The following is an 18,648-nucleotide window of genomic DNA, read 5'->3' on the forward strand; positions in this document are numbered from 1 at the left end:
CTCCAACATTTATGACCTGTCAATCTAAACTCCATTGTGACCTATTGTTTCCCTAATGAAATGTGGTAATATGATCCATACACACACTTGTCGATGAATCCGGAAGATGAGTTAGTGAACCGAGAATTGTAACATAAGAGTAAAATTGGACAAACTGCCAACAATTAGTTATTGTTGATGGCCAGAGGAGCTGTTTGACCCTAGCTTGCTACACAGACTGTATGTCACGGTTGCAAAAACCCTAATGCCTCATTTCAGTGACTCATTACGGCAAGTGTGCACGCAGGATACCTAGGGATAGAGCAGGGATTTTTTTTTAAGATTTATGTCTTTCTGGGCAATGTGTCTTGTTAGCATAGCTCCAAAATAACAATCTCAATCAAACTGCTAAGTTAGCTCTCTAAAACATTGCAACAATTTGCAGAGTGTACGCATAATGACGTGAAAATGTGAAATGATGTCGTTCCCACATCTACCCAGGAAAAACACATGATACTTGTCCAAAAAAGCTGCACTGTTGTTACTAGGCAATTTTCTTCCAAGGACAAGATGAACACGACCATCTCGGAGCATTAGCTCCAACATTTATGACCTGTCAATCTAAACTCCATTGTGACCTATTGTTACCCTAATGAAATGTGGTAATATGATCCATACACACACTTGTCGATGAATCTGGAAGATGAGTTAGTGAACCGAGAATTGTAACATAAGAGTAAAATTGGACAAACTGCCAACAATTAGTTATTGTTGATGGCCAGAGGAGCTGTTTGACCCTAGCTTGCTACACAGACTGTATGTCACGGTTGCAAAAACCCTAATGCCTCATTTCAGTGACTCATTACGGCAAGTGTGCACGCGGATACCTAGGGATAGAGCAGGGATTTTTTTTTAAGATTTATGTCTTTCTGGGCAATGTGTCTTGTTAGCATAGTTCCAAAATAACAATCTCAATCAAACTGCTAAGTTACTCTCTAAAACATTGCAACAATTTGCAGAGTGTACGCATAATGACGTGAAAATGTGAAATGATGTCGTTCCCACATCTACCCAGGAAAAACACATGATACTTGTCCAAAAAAGCTGCACTGTTGTTACTAGGCAATTTTCTTCCAAGGACAAGATGAACACGACCATCTCGGAGCATTAGCTCCAACATTTATGACCTGTCAATCTAAACTCCATTGTGCTTGTTGCAAATGCCCAATACGCACAAACGCATCCATACGCTTGCTTATCATTCAGTTGCTCATATAGCAGCTTAAATTTATGTGTCTAAAAGGGCAGTGAAACTCACCCCAGATGGGACTCGAACCCACAATCCCTGGCTTAGGAGGCCAGTGCCTTATCCATTAGGCCACTGGGGCTTGCCTATGTGACATGTTTTTATTTGTAGATATAAGTAGATATTAGGAGTGAAGTAATTCAGTGAATTAGGACTGCATTATAAATCCACGAATACAGGCAATATAAAGCCACGCAACTGTAAGGAAAAGAGCTGCTCCAGGTGAGGCTCGAACTCACAACCTCGGCATTGCTCACCAGTTACTGTCGTATAAGTACCGCGCGCTAACCGATTGCGCCACTGGAGCTCTGCTTGCAGACCAAGAGTAAAGCCTACGCTCACCAGTTACTGTCGTATAAGTACCGCGCGCTAACCGATTGCGCCACTGGAGCTCTGCTTGCAGACCAAGAGTAAAGCCTACAGCTTGACCTATTGTTACCCTAATGAAATGTGGTAATATGATCCATACACACACTTGTCGATGAATCCGGAAGATGAGTTAGTGAACCGAGAATTGTAACATAAGAGTAAAATTGGACAAACTGCCAACAATTAGTTATTGTTGATGGCCAGAGGAGCTGTTTGACCCTAGCTTGCTACACAGACTGTATGTCACGGTTGCAAAAACCCTAATGCCTCATTTCAGTGACTCATTACGGCAAGTGTGCACGCGGATACCTAGGGATAGAGCAGGGATTTTTTTTAAGATTTATGTCTTTCTGGGCAATGTGTCTTGTTAGCATAGCTCCAAAATAACAATCTCAATCAAACTGCTAAGTTACTCTCTAAAACATTGCAACAATTTGCAGAGTGTACGCATAATGACGTGAAAATGTGAAATGATGTCGTTCCCACATCTACCCAGGAAAAACACATGATACTTGTCCAAAAAAGCTGCACTGTTGTTACTAGGCAATTTTCTTCCAAGGACAAGATGAACACGACCATCTCGGAGCATTAGCTCCAACATTTATGACCTGTCAATCTAAACTCCATTGTGACCTATTGTTACCCTAATGAAATGTGGTAATATGATCCATACACACACTTGTCAATGAATCCGGAAGATGAGTTAGTGAACCGAGAATTGTAACATAAGAGTAAAATTGGACAAACTGCCAACAATTAGTTATTGTTGATGGCCAGAGGAGCTGTTTGACCCTAGCTTGCTACACAGACTGTATGTCACGGTTGCAAAAACCCTAATGCCTCATTTCAGTGACTCATTACGGCAAGTGTGCACGCGGATACCTAGGGATAGAGCAGGGATTTTTTTTTAAGATTTATGTCTTTCTGGGCAATGTGTCTTGTTAGCATAGCTCCAAAATAACAATCTCAATCAAACTGCTAAGTTACTCTCTAAAACATTGCAACAATTTGCAGAGTGTACGCATAATGACGTGAAAATGTGAAATGATGTCGTTCCCACATCTACCCAGGAAAAACACATGATACTTGTCCAAAAAAGCTGCACTATTGTTACTAGGCAATTTTCTTCCAAGGACAAGATGAACACGACCATCTCGGAGCATTAGCTCCAACATTTATGACCTGTCAATCTAAACTCCATTGTGCTTGTTGCAAATGCCCAATACGCACGAACGCATCCATACGCTTGCTTATCATTCAGTTGCTCATATAGCAGCTTAAATTTATGTGTCTAAAATGGCAGTGAAACTCACCCCAGATGGGACTCGAACCCACAATCCCTGGCTTAGGAGGCCAGTGCCTTATCCATTAGGCCACTGGGGCTTGCCTATGTGACATGTTTTTATTTGTAGATATAAGTAGATATTAGGAGTGAAGTAATTCAGTGAATTAGGACTGCATTATAAATCCACGAATACAGGCAATATAAAGCCACGCAACTGTAAGGAAAAGAGCTGCTCCAGGTGAGGCTCGAACTCACAACCTCGGCATTGCTCACCAGTTACTGTCGTATAAGTACCGCGCGCTAACCGATTGCGTCACTGGAGCTCTGCTTGCAGACCAAGAGTAAAGCCTACGCTCACCAGTTACTATCGTATAAGTACCGCGCGCTAACCGATTGCGCCACTGGAGCTCTGCTTGCAGACCAAGAGTAAAGCCTACAGCTTGACCTATTGTTACCCTAATGAAATGTGGTAATATGATCCATACACACACTTGTCGATGAATCCGGAAGATGAGTTAGTGAACCGAGAATTGTAACATAAGAGTAAAATTGGACAAACTGCCAACAATTAGTTATTGTTGATGGCCAGAGGAGCTGTTTGACCCTAGCTTGCTACACAGACTGTATGTCACGGTTGCAAAAACCCTAATGCCTCATTTCAGTGACTCATTACGGCAAGTGTGCACGCGGATACCTAGGGATAGAGCAGGGATTTTTTTTAAGATTTATGTCTTTCTGGGCAATGTGTCTTGTTAGCATAGCTCCAAAATAACAATCTCAATCAAACTGCTAAGTTACTCTCTAAAACATTGCAACAATTTGCAGAGTGTACGCATAATGACGTGAAAATGTGAAATGATGTCGTTCCCACATCTACCCAGGAAAAACACATGATACTTGTCCAAAAAAGCTGCACTGTTGTTACTAGGCAATTTTCTTCCAAGGACAAGATGAACACGACCATCTCGGAGCATTAGCTCCAACATTTATGACCTGTCAATCTAAACTCCATTGTGCTTGTTGCAAATGCCCAATACGCACAAACGCATCCATACGCTTGCTTATCATTCAGTTGCTCATATAGCAGCTTAAATTTATGTGTCTAAAAGGGCAGTGAAACTCACCCCAGATGGGACTCGAACCCACAATCCCTGGCTTAGGAGGCCAGTGCCTTATCCATTAGGCCACTGGGGCTTGCCTATGTGACATGTTTTTATTTGTAGATATAAGTAGATATTAGGAGTGAAGTAATTCAGTGAATTAGGACTGCATTATAAATCCACAAATACAGGCAATATAAAGCCACGCAACTGTAAGGAAAAGAGCTGCTCCAGGTGAGGCTCGAACTCACAACCTCGGCATTGCTCACCAGTTACTGTCGTATAAGTACCGCGCGCTAACCGATTGCGCCACTGGAGCTCTGCTTGCAGACCAAGAGTAAAGCCTACGCTCACCAGTTACTGTCGTATAAGTACCGCGCGCTAACCGATTGCGCCACTGGAGCTCTGCTTGCAGACCAAGAGTAAAGCCTACAGCTTGACCTATTGTTACCCTAATGAAATGTGGTAATATGATCCATACACACACTTGTCGATGAATCCGGAAGATGAGTTAGTGAACCGAGAATTGTAACATAAGAGTAAAATTGGACAAACTGCCAACAATTAGTTATTGTTGATGGCCAGAGGAGCTGTTTGACCCTAGCTTGCTACACAGACTGTATGTCACGGTTGCAAAAACCCTAATGCCTCATTTCAGTGACTCATTACGGCAAGTGTGCACGCGGATACCTAGGGATAGAGCAGGGATTTTTTTTTAAGATTTATGTCTTTCTGGGCAATGTGTCTTGTTAGCATAGCTCCAAAATAACAATCTCAATCAAACTGCTAAGTTACTCTCTAAAACATTGCAACAATTTGCAGAGTGTACGCATAATGACGTGAAAATGTGAAATGATGTCGTTCCCACATCTACCCTGGAAAAACACATGATACTTGTCCAAAAAAGCTGCACTGTTGTTACTAGGCAATTTTCTTCCAAGGACAAGATGAACACGACCATCTCGGAGCATTAGCTCCAACATTTATGACCTGTCAATCTAAACTCCATTGTGCTTGTTGCAAATGCCCAATACGCACGAACGCATCCATACGCTTGCTTATCATTCAGTTGCTCATATAGCAGCTTAAATTTATGTGTCTAAAAGGGCAGTGAAACTCACCCCAGATGGGACTCGAACCCACAATCCCTGGCTTAGGAGGCCAGTGCCTTATCCATTAGGCCACTGGGGCTTGCCTATGTGACATGTTTTTATTTGTAGATATAAGTAGATATTAGGAGTGAAGTAATTCAGTGAATTAGGACTGCATTATAAATCCACGAATACAGGCAATATAAAGCCACGCAACTGTAAGGAAAAGAGCTGCTCCAGGTGAGGCTCGAACTCACAACCTCGGCATTGCTCACCAGTTACTGTCGTATAAGTACCGCGCGCTAACCGATTGCGCCACTGGAGCTCTGCTTGCAGACCAAGAATAAAGCCTACGCTCACCAGTTACTGTCGTATAAGTAGCGCGCGCTAACCGATTGCGCCACTGGAGCTCTGCTTGCAGACCAAGAGTAAAGCCTACAGCTTGACCTATTGTTACCCTAATGAAATGTGGTAATATGATCCATACACACACTTGTCGATGAATCCGGAAGATGAGTTAGTGAACCGAGAATTGTAACATAAGAGTAAAATTGGACAAACTGCCAACAATTAGTTATTGTTGATGGCCAGAGGAGCTGTTTGACCCTAGCTTGCTACACAGACTGTATGTCACGGTTGCAAAAACCCTAATGCCTCATTTCAGTGACTCATTACGGCAAGTGTGCACGCGGATACCTAGGGATAGAGCAGGGATTTTTTTTTAAGATTTATGTCTTTCTGGGCAATGTGTCTTGTTAGCATAGCTCCAAAATAACAATCTCAATCAAACTGCTAAGTTACTCTCTAAAACATTGCAACAATTTGCAGAGTGTACGCATAATGACGTGAAAATGTGAAATGATGTCGTTCCCACATCTACCCAGGAAAAACACATGATACTTGTCCAAAAAAGCTGCACTGTTGTTACTAGGCAATTTTCTTCCAAGGACAAGATGAACACGACCATCTCGGAGCATTAGCTCCAACATTTATGACCTGTCAATCTAAACTCCATTGTGCTTGTTGCAAATGCCCAATACGCACAAACGCATCCATACGCTTGCTTATCATTCAGTTGCTCATATAGCAGCTTAAATTTATGTGTCTAAAAGGGCAGTGAAACTCACCCCAGATGGGACTCGAACCCACAATCCCTGGCTTAGGAGGCCAGTGCCTTATCCATTAGGCCACTGGGGCTTGCCTATGTGACATGTTTTTATTTGTAGATATAAGTAGATATTAGGAGTGAAGTAATTCAGTGAATTAGGACTGCATTATAAATCCACGAATACAGGCAATATAAAGCCACGCAACTGTAAGGAAAAGAGCTGCTCCAGGTGAGGCTCGAACTCACAACCTCGGCATTGCTCACCAGTTACTGTCGTATAAGTACCGCGCGCTAACCGATTGCGCCACTGGAGCTCTGCTTGCAGACCAAGAGTAAAGCCTACGCTCACCAGTTACTGTCGTATAAGTACCGCGCGCTAACCGATTGCGCCACTGGAGCTCTGCTTGCAGACCAAGAGTAAAGCCTACAGCTTGACCTATTGTTACCCTAATGAAATGTGGTAATATGATCCATACACACACTTGTCGATGAATCCGGAAGATGAGTTAGTGAACCGAGAATTGTAACATAAGAGTAAAATTGGACAAACTGCCAACAATTAGTTATTGTTGATGGCCAGAGGAGCTGTTTGACCCTAGCTTGCTACACAGACTGTATGTCACGGTTGCAAAAACCCTAATGCCTCATTTCAGTGACTCATTACGGCAAGTGTGCACGCGGATACCTAGGGATAGAGCAGGGATTTTTTTTAAGATTTATGTCTTTCTGGGCAATGTGTCTTGTTAGCATAGCTCCAAAATAACAATCTCAATCAAACTGCTAAGTTACTCTCTAAAACATTGCAACAATTTGCAGAGTGTACGCATAATGACGTGAAAATGTGAAATGATGTCGTTCCCACATCTACCCAGGAAAAACACATGATACTTGTCCAAAAAAGCTGCACTGTTGTTACTAGGCAATTTTCTTCCAAGGACAAGATGAACACGACCATCTCGGAGCATTAGCTCCAACATTTATGACCTGTCAATCTAAACTCCATTGTGACCTATTGTTACCCTAATGAAATGTGGTAATATGATCCATACACACACTTGTCGATGAATCCGGAAGATGAGTTAGTGAACCGAGAATTGTAACATAAGAGTAAAATTGGACAAACTGCCAACAATTAGTTATTGTTGATGGCCAGAGGAGCTGTTTGACCCTAGCTTGCTACACAGACTGTATGTCACGGTTGCAAAAACCCTAATGCCTCATTTCAGTGACTCATTACGGCAAGTGTGCACGCGGATACCTAGGGATAGAGCAGGGATTTTTTTTAAGATTTATGTCTTTCTGGGCAATGTGTCTTGTTAGCATAGCTCCAAAATAACAATCTCAATCAAACTGCTAAGTTACTCTCTAAAACATTGCAACAATTTGCAGAGTGTACGCATAATGACGTGAAAATGTGAAATGATGTCGTTCCCACATCTACCCAGGAAAAACACATGATACTTGTCCAAAAAAGCTGCACTGTTGTTACTAGGCAATTTTCTTCCAAGGACAAGATGAACATGACCATCTCGGAGCATTAGCTCCAACATTTATGACCTGTCAATCTAAACTCCATTGTGACCTATTGTTACCCTAATGAAATGTGGTAATATGATCCATACACACACTTGTCGATGAATCCGGAAGATGAGTTAGTGAACCGAGAATTGTAACATAAGAGTAAAATTGGACAAACTGCCAACAATTAGTTATTGTTGATGGCCAGAGGAGCTGTTTGACCCTAGCTTGCTACACAGACTGTATGTCACGGTTGCAAAAACCCTAATGCCTCATTTCAGTGACTCATTACGGCAAGTGTGCACGCGGATACCTAGGGATAGAGCAGGGATTTTTTTTTAAGATTTATGTCTTTCTGGGCAATGTGTCTTGTTAGCATAGTTCCAAAATAACAATCTCAATCAAACTGCTAAGTTACTCTCTAAAACATTGCAACAATTTGCAGAGTGTACGCATAATGACGTGAAAATGTGAAATGATGTCGTTCCCACATCTACCCAGGAAAAACACATGATACTTGTCCAAAAAAGCTGCACTGTTGTTACTAGGCAATTTTCTTCCAAGGACAAGATGAACACGACCATCTCGGAGCATTAGCTCCAACATTTATGACCTGTCAATCTAAACTCCATTGTGCTTGTTGCAAATGCCCAATACGCACGAACGCATCCATACGCTTGCTTATCATTCAGTTGCTCATATAGCAGCTTAAATTTATGTGTCTAAAAGGGCAGTGAAACTCACCCCAGATGGGACTCGAACCCACAATCCCTGGCTTAGGAGGCCAGTGCCTTATCCATTAGGCCACTGGGGCTTGCCTATGTGACATGTTTTTATTTGTAGATATAAGTAGATATTAGGAGTGAAGTAATTCAGTGAATTAGGACTGCATTATAAATCCACAAATACAGGCAATATAAAGCCACGCAACTGTAAGGAAAAGAGCTGCTCCAGGTGAGGCTCGAACTCACAACCTCGGCATTGCTCACCAGTTACTGTCGTATAAGTACCGCGCGCTAACCGATTGCGCCACTGGAGCTCTGCTTGCAGACCAAGAGTAAAGCCTACGCTCACCAGTTACTGTCGTATAAGTACCGCGCGCTAACCGATTGCGCCACTGGAGCTCTGCTTGCAGACCAAGAGTAAAGCCTACAGCTTGACCTATTGTTACCCTAATGAAATGTGGTAATATGATCCATACACACACTTGTCGATGAATCCGGAAGATGAGTTAGTGAACCGAGAATTGTAACATAAGAGTAAAATTGGACAAACTGCCAACAATTAGTTATTGTTGATGGCCAGAGGAGCTGTTTGACCCTAGCTTGCTACACAGACTGTATGTCACGGTTGCAAAAACCCTAATGCCTCATTTCAGTGACTCATTACGGCAAGTGTGCACGCGGATACCTAGGGATAGAGCAGGGATTTTTTTTAAGATTTATGTCTTTCTGGGCAATGTGTCTTGTTAGCATAGCTCCAAAATAACAATCTCAATCAAACTGCTAAGTTACTCTCTAAAACATTGCAACAATTTGCAGAGTGTACGCATAATGACGTGAAAATGTGAAATGATGTCGTTCCCACATCTACCCAGGAAAAACACATGATACTTGTCCAAAAAAGCTGCACTGTTGTTACTAGGCAATTTTCTTCCAAGGACAAGATGAACACGACCATCTCGGAGCATTAGCTCCAACATTTATGACCTGTCAATCTAAACTCCATTGTGACCTATTGTTACCCTAATGAAATGTGGTAATATGATCCATACACACACTTGTCGATGAATCCGGAAGATGAGTTAGTGAACCGAGAATTGTAACATAAGAGTAAAATTGGACAAACTGCCAACAATTAGTTATTGTTGATGGCCAGAGGAGCTGTTTGACCCTAGCTTGCTACACAGACTGTATGTCACGGTTGCAAAAACCCTAATGCCTCATTTCAGTGACTCATTACGGCAAGTGTGCACGCGGATACCTAGGGATAGAGCAGGGATTTTTTTTTAAGATTTATGTCTTTCTGGGCAATGTGTCTTGTTAGCATAGTTCCAAAATAACAATCTCAATCAAACTGCTAAGTTACTCTCTAAAACATTGCAACAATTTGCAGAGTGTACGCATAATGACGTGAAAATGTGAAATGATGTCGTTCCCACATCTACCCAGGAAAAACACGTGATACTTGTCCAAAAAAGCTGCACTGTTGTTACTAGGCAATTTTCTTCCAAGGACAAGATGAACACGACCATCTCGGAGCATTAGCTCCAACATTTATGACCTGTCAATCTAAACTCCATTGTGCTTGTTGCAAATGCCCAATACGCACGAACGCATCCATACGCTTGCTTATCATTCAGTTGCTCATATAGCAGCTTAAATTTATGTGTCTAAAAGGGCAGTGAAACTCACCCCAGATGGGACTCGAACCCACAATCCCTGGCTTAGGAGGCCAGTGCCTTATCCATTAGGCCACTGGGGCTTGCCTATGTGACATGTTTTTATTTGTAGATATAAGTAGATATTAGGAGTGAAGTAATTCAGTGAATTAGGACTGCATTATAAATCCACGAATACAGGCAATATAAAGCCACGCAACTGTAAGGAAAAGAGCTGCTCCAGGTGAGGCTCGAACTCACAACCTCGGCATTGCTCACCAGTTACTGTCGTATAAGTACCGCGCGCTAACCGATTGCGCCACTGGAGCTCTGCTTGCAGACCAAGAGTAAAGCCTACGCTCACCAGTTACTGTCGTATAAGTACCGCGCGCTAACCGATTGCGCCACTGGAGCTCTGCTTGCAGACCAAGAGTAAAGCCTACAGCTTGACCTATTGTTACCCTAATGAAATGTGGTAATATGATCCATACACACACTTGTCGATGAATCCGGAAGATGAGTTAGTGAACCGAGAATTGTAACATAAGAGTAAAATTGGACAAACTGCCAACAATTAGTTATTGTTGATGGCCAGAGGAGCTGTTTGACCCTAGCTTGCTACACAGACTGTATGTCACGGTTGCAAAAACCCTAATGCCTCATTTCAGTGACTCATTACGGCAAGTGTGCACGCGGATACCTAGGGATAGAGCAGGGATTTTTTTTAAGATTTATGTCTTTCTGGGCAATGTGTCTTGTTAGCATAGCTCCAAAATAACAATCTCAATCAAACTGCTAAGTTACTCTCTAAAACATTGCAACAATTTGCAGAGTGTACGCATAATGACGTGAAAATGTGAAATGATGTCGTTCCCACATCTACCCAGGAAAAACACATGATACTTGTCCAAAAAAGCTGCACTGTTGTTACTAGGCAATTTTCTTCCAAGGACAAGATGAACACGACCATCTCGGAGCATTAGCTCCAACATTTATGACCTGTCAATCTAAACTCCATTGTGACCTATTGTTACCCTAATGAAATGTGGTAATATGATCCATACACACACTTGTCAATGAATCCGGAAGATGAGTTAGTGAACCGAGAATTGTAACATAAGAGTAAAATTGGACAAACTGCCAACAATTAGTTATTGTTGATGGCCAGAGGAGCTGTTTGACCCTAGCTTGCTACACAGACTGTATGTCACGGTTGCAAAAACCCTAATGCCTCATTTCAGTGACTCATTACGGCAAGTGTGCACGCGGATACCTAGGGATAGAGCAGGGATTTTTTTTTAAGATTTATGTCTTTCTGGGCAATGTGTCTTGTTAGCATAGCTCCAAAATAACAATCTCAATCAAACTGCTAAGTTACTCTCTAAAACATTGCAACAATTTGCAGAGTGTACGCATAATGACGTGAAAATGTGAAATGATGTCGTTCCCACATCTACCCAGGAAAAACACATGATACTTGTCCAAAAAAGCTGCACTGTTGTTACTAGGCAATTTTCTTCCAAGGACAAGATGAACACGACCATCTCGGAGCATTAGCTCCAACATTTATGACCTGTCAATCTAAACTCCATTGTGACCTATTGTTACCCTAATGAAATGTGGTAATATGATCCATACACACACTTGTCGATGAATCCGGAAGATGAGTTAGTGAACCGAGAATTGTAACATAAGAGTAAAATTGGACAAACTGCCAACAATTAGTTATTGTTGATGGCCAGAGGAGCTGTTTGACCCTAGCTTGCTACACAGACTGTATGTCACGGTTGCAAAAACCCTAATGCCTCATTTCAGTGACTCATTACGGCAAGTGTGCACGCGGATACCTAGGGATAGAGCAGGGATTTTTTTTTAAGATTTATGTCTTTCTGGGCAATGTGTCTTGTTAGCATAGTTCCAAAATAACAATCTCAATCAAACTGCTAAGTTACTCTCTAAAACATTGCAACAATTTGCAGAGTGTACGCATAATGACGTGAAAATGTGAAATGATGTCGTTCCCACATCTACCCAGGAAAAACACATGATACTTGTCCAAAAAAGCTGCACTGTTGTTACTAGGCAATTTTCTTCCAAGGACAAGATGAACACGACCATCTCGGAGCATTAGCTCCAACATTTATGACCTGTCAATCTAAACTCCATTGTGCTTGTTGCAAATGCCCAATACGCACGAACGCATCCATACGCTTGCTTATCATTCAGTTGCTCATATAGCAGCTTAAATTTATGTGTCTAAAAGGGCAGTGAAACTCACCCCAGATGGGACTCGAACCCACAATCCCTGGCTTAGGAGGCCAGTGCCTTATCCATTAGGCCACTGGGGCTTGCCTATGTGACATGTTTTTATTTGTAGATATAAGTAGATATTAGGAGTGAAGTAATTCAGTGAATTAGGACTGCATTATAAATCCACGAATACAGGCAATATAAAGCCACGCAACTGTAAGGAAAAGAGCTGCTCCAGGTGAGGCTCGAACTCACAACCTCGGCATTGCTCACCAGTTACTGTCGTATAAGTACCGCGCGCTAACCGATTGCGCCACTGGAGCTCTGCTTGCAGACCAAGAGTAAAGCCTACGCTCACCAGTTACTGTCGTATAAGTACCGCGCGCTAACCGATTGCGCCACTGGAGCTCTGCTTGCAGACCAAGAGTAAAGCCTACAGCTTGACCTATTGTTACCCTAATGAAATGTGGTAATATGATCCATACACACACTTGTCGATGAATCCGGAAGATGAGTTAGTGAACCGAGAATTGTAACATAAGAGTAAAATTGGACAAACTGCCAACAATTAGTTATTGTTGATGGCCAGAGGAGCTGTTTGACCCTAGCTTGCTACACAGACTGTATGTCACGGTTGCAAAAACCCTAATGCCTCATTTCAGTGACTCATTACGGCAAGTGTGCACGCGGATACCTAGGGATAGAGCAGGGATTTTTTTTAAGATTTATGTCTTTCTGGGCAATGTGTCTTGTTAGCATAGCTCCAAAATAACAATCTCAATCAAACTGCTAAGTTACTCTCTAAAACATTGCAACAATTTGCAGAGTGTACGCATAATGACGTGAAAATGTGAAATGATGTCGTTCCCACATCTACCCAGGAAAAACACATGATACTTGTCCAAAAAAGCTGCACTGTTGTTACTAGGCAATTTTCTTCCAAGGACAAGATGAACACGACCATCTCGGAGCATTAGCTCCAACATTTATGACCTGTCAATCTAAACTCCATTGTGACCTATTGTTACCCTAATGAAATGTGGTAATATGATCCATACACACACTTGTCGATGAATCCGGAAGATGAGTTAGTGAACCGAGAATTGTAACATAAGAGTAAAATTGGACAAACTGCCAACAATTAGTTATTGTTGATGGCCAGAGGAGCTGTTTGACCCTAGCTTGCTACACAGACTGTATGTCACGGTTGCAAAAACCCTAATGCCTCATTTCAGTGACTCATTACGGCAAGTGTGCACGCGGATACCTAGGGATAGAGCAGGGATTTTTTTTTAAGATTTATGTCTTTCTGGGCAATGTGTCTTGTTAGCATAGTTCCAAAATAACAATCTCAATCAAACTGCTAAGTTACTCTCTAAAACATTGCAACAATTTGCAGAGTGTACGCATAATGACGTGAAAATGTGAAATGATGTCGTTCCCACATCTACCCAGGAAAAACACATGATACTTGTCCAAAAAAGCTGCACTGTTGTTACTAGGCAATTTTCTTCCAAGGACAAGATGAACACGACCATCTCGGAGCATTAGCTCCAACATTTATGACCTGTCAATCTAAACTCCATTGTGCTTGTTGCAAATGCCCAATATGCACGAACGCATCCATACGCTTGCTTATCATTCAGTTGCTCATATAGCAGCTTAAATTTATGTGTCTAAAAGGGCAGTGAAACTCACCCCAGATGGGACTCGAACCCACAATCCCTGGCTTAGGAGGCCAGTGCCTTATCCATTAGGCCACTGGGGCTTGCCTATGTGACATGTTTTTATTTGTAGATATAAGTAGATATTAGGAGTGAAGTAATTCAGTGAATTAGGACTGCATTATAAATCCACGAATACAGGCAATATAAAGCCACGCAACTGTAAGGAAAAGAGCTGCTCCAGGTGAGGCTCGAACTCACAACCTCGGCATTGCTCACCAGTTACTGTCGTATAAGTACCGCGCGCTAACCGATTGCGCCACTGGAGCTCTGCTTGCAGACCAAGAGTAAAGCCTACGCTCACCAGTTACTGTCGTATAAGTACCGCGCGCTAACCGATTGCGCCACTGGAGCTCTGCTTGCAGACCAAGAGTAAAGCCTACAGCTTGACCTATTGTTACCCTAATGAAATGTGGTAATATGATCCATACACACACTTGTCGATGAATCCGGAAGATGAGTTAGTGAACCGAGAATTGTAACATAAGAGTAAAATTGGACAAACTGCCAACAATTAGTTATTGTTGATGGCCAGAGGAGCTGTTTGACCCTAGCTTGCTACACAGACTGTATGTCACGGTTGCAAAAACCCTAATGCCTCATTTCAGTGACTCATTACGGCAAGTGTGCACGCGGATACCTAGGGATAGAGCAGGGATTTTTTTTAAGATTTATGTCTTTCTGGGCAATGTGTCTTGTTAGCATAGCTCCAAAATAACAATCTCAATCAAACTGCTAAGTTACTCTCTAAAACATTGCAACAATTTGCAGAGTGTACGCATAATGACGTGAAAATGTGAAATGATGTCGTTCCCACATCTACCCAGGAAAAACACATGATACTTGTCCAAAAAAGCTGCACTGTTGTTACAAGGCAATTTTCTTCCAAGGACAAGATGAACACGACCATCTCGGAGCATTAGCTCCAACATTTATGACCTGTCAATCTAAACTCCATTGTGCTTGTTGCAAATGCCCAATACGCACGAACGCATCCATACGCTTGCTTATCATTCAGTTGCTCATATAGCAGCTTAAATTTATGTGTCTAAAAGGGCAGTGAAACTCACCCCAGATGGGACTCGAACCCACAATCCCTGGCTTAGGAGGCCAGTGCCTTATCCATTAGGCCACTGGGGCTTGCCTATGTGACATGTTTTTATTTGTAGATATAAGTAGATATTAGGAGTGAAGTAATTCAGTGAATTAGGACTGCATTATAAATCCACGAATACAGGCAATATAAAGCCACGCAACTGTAAGGAAAAGAGCTGCTCCAGGTGAGGCTCGAACTCACAACCTCGGCATTGCTCACCAGTTACTGTCGTATAAGTACCGCGCGCTAACCGATTGCGCCACTGGAGCTCTGCTTGCAGACCAAGAGTAAAGCCTACGCTCACCAGTTACTGTCGTATAAGTAGCGCGCGCTAACCGATTGCGCCACTGGAGCTCTGCTTGCAGACCAAGAGTAAAGCCTACAGCTTGACCTATTGTTACCCTAATGAAATGTGGTAATATGATCCATACACACACTTGTCGATGAATCCGGAAGATGAGTTAGTGAACCGAGAATTGTAACATAAGAGTAAAATTGGACAAACTGCCAACAATTAGTTATTGTTGATGGCCAGAGGAGCTGTTTGACCCTAGCTTGCTACACAGACTGTATGTCACGGTTGCAAAAACCCTAATGCCTCATTTCAGTGACTCATTACGGCAAGTGTGCACGCGGATACCTAGGGATAGAGCAGGGATTTTTTTTAAGATTTATGTCTTTCTGGGCAATGTGTCTTGTTAGCATAGCTCCAAAATAACAATCTCAATCAAACTGCTAAGTTACTCTCTAAAACATTGCAACAATTTGCAGAGTGTACGCATAATGACGTGAAAATGTGAAATGATGTCGTTCCCACATCTACCCAGGAAAAACACATGATACTTGTCCAAAAAAGCTGCACTGTTGTTACTAGGCAATTTTCTTCCAAGGACAAGATGAACACGACCATCTCGGAGCATTAGCTCCAACATTTATGACCTGTCAATCTAAACTCCATTGTGACCTATTGTTACCCTAATGAAATGTGGTAATATGATCCATACACACACTTGTCAATGAATCCGGAAGATGAGTTAGTGAACCGAGAATTGTAACATAAGAGTAAAATTGGACAAACTGCCAACAATTAGTTATTGTTGATGGCCAGAGGAGCTGTTTGACCCTAGCTTGCTACACAGACTGTATGTCACGGTTGCAAAAACCCTAATGCCTCATTTCAGTGACTCATTACGGCAAGTGTGCACGCGGATACCTAGGGATAGAGCAGGGATTTTTTTTTAAGATTTATGTCTTTCTGGGCAATGTGTCTTGTTAGCATAGTTCCAAAATAACAATCTCAATCAAACTGCTAAGTTACTCTCTAAAACATTGCAACAATTTGCAGAGTGTACGCATAATGACGTGAAAATGTGAAATGATGTCGTTCCCACATCTACCCAGGAAAAACACATGATACTTGTCCAAAAAAGCTGCACTGTTGTTACTAGGCAATTTTCTTCCAAGGACAAGATGAACACGACCATCTCGGAGCATTAGCTCCAACATTTATGACCTGTCAATCTAAACTCCATTGTGCTTGTTGCAAATGCCCAATACGCACAAACGCATCCATACGCTTGCTTATCATTCAGTTGCTCATATAGCAGCTTAAATTTATGTGTCTAAAAGGGCAGTGAAACTCACCCCAGATGGGACTCGAACCCACAATCCCTGGCTTAGGAGGCCAGTGCCTTATCCATTAGGCCACTGGGGCTTGCCTATGTGACATGTTTTTATTTGTAGATATAAGTAGATATTAGGAGTGAAGTAATTCAGTGAATTAGGACTGCATTATAAATCAACGAATACAGGCAATATAAAGCCACGCAACTGTAAGGAAAAGAGCTGCTCCAGGTGAGGCTCGAACTCACAACCTCGGCATTGCTCACCAGTTACTGTCGTATAAGTACCGCGCGCTAACCGATTGCGCCACTGGAGCTCTGCTTGCAGACCAAGAGTAAAGCCTACGCTCACCAGTTACTGTCGTATAAGTACCGCGCGCTAACCGATTGCGCCACTGGAGCTCTGCTTGCAGACCAAGAGTAAAGCCTACAGCTTGACCTATTGTTACCCTAATGAAATGTGGTAATATGATCCATACACACACTTGTCGATGAATCCGGAAGATGAGTTAGTGAACCGAGAATTGTAACATAAGAGTAAAATTGGACAAACTGCCAACAATTAGTTATTGTTGATGGCCAGAGGAGCTGTTTGACCCTAGCTTGCTACACAGACTGTATGTCACGGTTGCAAAAACCCTAATGCCTCATTTCAGTGACTCATTACGGCAAGTGTGCACGCGGATACCTAGGGATAGAGCAGGGATTTTTTTTTAAGATTTATGTCTTTCTGGGCAATGTGTCTTGTTAGCATAGCTCCAAAATAACAATCTCAATCAAACTGCTAAGTTACTCTCTAAAACATTGCAACAATTTGCAGAATGTACGCATAATGACGAGAAAATGTGAAATGATGTCGTTCCCACATCTACCCAGGAAAAACACATGATACTTGTCCAAAAAAGGTGGACTGTTGTTACTAGGCAATTTTCTTCCAAGGACAAGATGAACACGACCATCTCGGAGCATTAGCTCCAACATTTATGACCTGTCAATCTAAACTCCATTGTGCTTGTTGCAAATGCCCAATACGCACGAACGCATCCATACGCTTGCTTATCATTCAGTTGCTCATATAGCAGCTTAAATTTATGTGTCTAAAAGGGCAGTGAAACTCACCCCAGATGGGACTCGAACCCACAATCCCTGGCTTAGGAGGCCAGTGCCTTATCCATTAGGCCACTGGGGCTTGCCTATGTGACATGTTTTTATTTGTAGATATAAGTAGATATTAGGAGTGAAGTAATTCAGTGAATTAGGACTGCATTATAAATCCACGAATACAGGCAATATAAAGCCACGCAACTGTAAGGAAAAGAGCTGCTCCAGGTGAGGCTCGAACTCACAACCTCGGCATTGCTCACCAGTTACTGTCGTATAAGTACCGCGCGCTAACCGATTGCGCCACTGGAGCTCTGCTTGCAGACCAAGAGTAAAGCCTACGCTCACCAGTTACTGTCGTATAAGTACCGCGCGCTAACCGATTGCGCCACTGGAGCTTTGCTTGCAGACCTAGAGTAAAGCCTACAGCTTGACCTATTGTTACCCTAATGAAATGTGGTAATATGATAAATACACACACTTGTCGATGAATCCGGAAGATGAGTTAGTGAACCGAGAATTGTAACATAAGAGTAAAATTGGACAAACTGCCAACAATTAGTTATTGTTGATGGCCAGAGGAGCTGTTTGACCCTAGCTTGCTACACAGACTGTATGTCACGGTTGCAAAAACCCTAATGCCTCATTTCAGTGACTCATTACGGCAAGTGTGCACGCGGATACCTAGGGATAGAGCAGGGATTTTTTTTAAGATTTAT

The 18,648-nt window shown here is 42.3% G+C and overlaps 24 non-coding genes across 24 annotated transcripts; all 24 read right to left on the minus strand.

Annotated features, from left to right (window-relative positions):
• Positions 1-1,294: 1,294 nt before the first annotated feature.
• TRNAR-CCU (transfer RNA arginine (anticodon CCU)) lies at positions 1,295-1,367 on the minus strand. The gene has a single exon. It is a non-coding gene; the product is annotated as a tRNA-Arg (tRNA).
• Positions 1,368-1,499: 132 nt separating this feature from the next.
• TRNAI-UAU (transfer RNA isoleucine (anticodon UAU)) lies at positions 1,500-1,592 on the minus strand. Its single transcript is given in 2 exon segments — positions 1,500-1,535; positions 1,555-1,592. It is a non-coding gene; the product is annotated as a tRNA-Ile (tRNA).
• A 1,372-nt stretch (positions 1,593-2,964) lies between these two features.
• TRNAR-CCU (transfer RNA arginine (anticodon CCU)) lies at positions 2,965-3,037 on the minus strand. The gene has a single exon. It is a non-coding gene; the product is annotated as a tRNA-Arg (tRNA).
• A 132-nt stretch (positions 3,038-3,169) lies between these two features.
• TRNAI-UAU (transfer RNA isoleucine (anticodon UAU)) lies at positions 3,170-3,347 on the minus strand. Its single transcript has 2 exons — positions 3,310-3,347; positions 3,170-3,205 (listed from the first exon to the last, which is right to left on the minus strand). It is a non-coding gene; the product is annotated as a tRNA-Ile (tRNA).
• A 713-nt stretch (positions 3,348-4,060) lies between these two features.
• TRNAR-CCU (transfer RNA arginine (anticodon CCU)) lies at positions 4,061-4,133 on the minus strand. The gene has a single exon. It is a non-coding gene; the product is annotated as a tRNA-Arg (tRNA).
• A 132-nt stretch (positions 4,134-4,265) lies between these two features.
• TRNAI-UAU (transfer RNA isoleucine (anticodon UAU)) lies at positions 4,266-4,358 on the minus strand. The gene is given in 2 exon segments: positions 4,266-4,301; positions 4,321-4,358. It is a non-coding gene; the product is annotated as a tRNA-Ile (tRNA).
• A 799-nt stretch (positions 4,359-5,157) lies between these two features.
• TRNAR-CCU (transfer RNA arginine (anticodon CCU)) lies at positions 5,158-5,230 on the minus strand. The gene has a single exon. It is a non-coding gene; the product is annotated as a tRNA-Arg (tRNA).
• Positions 5,231-5,362: 132 nt separating this feature from the next.
• On the minus strand, positions 5,363-5,455 carry TRNAI-UAU (transfer RNA isoleucine (anticodon UAU)). Its single transcript is given in 2 exon segments — positions 5,363-5,398; positions 5,418-5,455. It is a non-coding gene; the product is annotated as a tRNA-Ile (tRNA).
• Positions 5,456-6,254: 799 nt separating this feature from the next.
• TRNAR-CCU (transfer RNA arginine (anticodon CCU)) lies at positions 6,255-6,327 on the minus strand. Its single transcript has one exon. It is a non-coding gene; the product is annotated as a tRNA-Arg (tRNA).
• A 132-nt stretch (positions 6,328-6,459) lies between these two features.
• Positions 6,460-6,552, minus strand: TRNAI-UAU (transfer RNA isoleucine (anticodon UAU)). Its single transcript is given in 2 exon segments — positions 6,460-6,495; positions 6,515-6,552. It is a non-coding gene; the product is annotated as a tRNA-Ile (tRNA).
• A 1,945-nt stretch (positions 6,553-8,497) lies between these two features.
• TRNAR-CCU (transfer RNA arginine (anticodon CCU)) lies at positions 8,498-8,570 on the minus strand. The gene has a single exon. It is a non-coding gene; the product is annotated as a tRNA-Arg (tRNA).
• Positions 8,571-8,702: 132 nt separating this feature from the next.
• On the minus strand, positions 8,703-8,795 carry TRNAI-UAU (transfer RNA isoleucine (anticodon UAU)). Its single transcript is given in 2 exon segments — positions 8,703-8,738; positions 8,758-8,795. It is a non-coding gene; the product is annotated as a tRNA-Ile (tRNA).
• A 1,372-nt stretch (positions 8,796-10,167) lies between these two features.
• Positions 10,168-10,240, minus strand: TRNAR-CCU (transfer RNA arginine (anticodon CCU)). The gene has a single exon. It is a non-coding gene; the product is annotated as a tRNA-Arg (tRNA).
• Positions 10,241-10,372: 132 nt separating this feature from the next.
• TRNAI-UAU (transfer RNA isoleucine (anticodon UAU)) lies at positions 10,373-10,465 on the minus strand. Its single transcript is given in 2 exon segments — positions 10,373-10,408; positions 10,428-10,465. It is a non-coding gene; the product is annotated as a tRNA-Ile (tRNA).
• Positions 10,466-12,411: 1,946 nt separating this feature from the next.
• TRNAR-CCU (transfer RNA arginine (anticodon CCU)) lies at positions 12,412-12,484 on the minus strand. Its single transcript has one exon. It is a non-coding gene; the product is annotated as a tRNA-Arg (tRNA).
• Positions 12,485-12,616: 132 nt separating this feature from the next.
• TRNAI-UAU (transfer RNA isoleucine (anticodon UAU)) lies at positions 12,617-12,709 on the minus strand. Its single transcript is given in 2 exon segments — positions 12,617-12,652; positions 12,672-12,709. It is a non-coding gene; the product is annotated as a tRNA-Ile (tRNA).
• Positions 12,710-14,081: 1,372 nt separating this feature from the next.
• On the minus strand, positions 14,082-14,154 carry TRNAR-CCU (transfer RNA arginine (anticodon CCU)). Its single transcript has one exon. It is a non-coding gene; the product is annotated as a tRNA-Arg (tRNA).
• Positions 14,155-14,286: 132 nt separating this feature from the next.
• Positions 14,287-14,379, minus strand: TRNAI-UAU (transfer RNA isoleucine (anticodon UAU)). The gene is given in 2 exon segments: positions 14,287-14,322; positions 14,342-14,379. It is a non-coding gene; the product is annotated as a tRNA-Ile (tRNA).
• Positions 14,380-15,177: 798 nt separating this feature from the next.
• Positions 15,178-15,250, minus strand: TRNAR-CCU (transfer RNA arginine (anticodon CCU)). Its single transcript has one exon. It is a non-coding gene; the product is annotated as a tRNA-Arg (tRNA).
• A 132-nt stretch (positions 15,251-15,382) lies between these two features.
• Positions 15,383-15,475, minus strand: TRNAI-UAU (transfer RNA isoleucine (anticodon UAU)). The gene is given in 2 exon segments: positions 15,383-15,418; positions 15,438-15,475. It is a non-coding gene; the product is annotated as a tRNA-Ile (tRNA).
• A 1,372-nt stretch (positions 15,476-16,847) lies between these two features.
• On the minus strand, positions 16,848-16,920 carry TRNAR-CCU (transfer RNA arginine (anticodon CCU)). The gene has a single exon. It is a non-coding gene; the product is annotated as a tRNA-Arg (tRNA).
• Positions 16,921-17,052: 132 nt separating this feature from the next.
• TRNAI-UAU (transfer RNA isoleucine (anticodon UAU)) lies at positions 17,053-17,145 on the minus strand. Its single transcript is given in 2 exon segments — positions 17,053-17,088; positions 17,108-17,145. It is a non-coding gene; the product is annotated as a tRNA-Ile (tRNA).
• Positions 17,146-17,944: 799 nt separating this feature from the next.
• Positions 17,945-18,017, minus strand: TRNAR-CCU (transfer RNA arginine (anticodon CCU)). The gene has a single exon. It is a non-coding gene; the product is annotated as a tRNA-Arg (tRNA).
• A 132-nt stretch (positions 18,018-18,149) lies between these two features.
• On the minus strand, positions 18,150-18,242 carry TRNAI-UAU (transfer RNA isoleucine (anticodon UAU)). Its single transcript is given in 2 exon segments — positions 18,150-18,185; positions 18,205-18,242. It is a non-coding gene; the product is annotated as a tRNA-Ile (tRNA).
• Between the last annotated feature and the right edge of the window lie 406 nt (positions 18,243-18,648).

This window comes from Bombina bombina, chromosome 6 (genome assembly GCF_027579735.1).
Source record: "Bombina bombina isolate aBomBom1 chromosome 6, aBomBom1.pri, whole genome shotgun sequence".
Classification (NCBI taxonomy): Eukaryota; Metazoa; Chordata; class Amphibia; order Anura; family Bombinatoridae; genus Bombina; species Bombina bombina.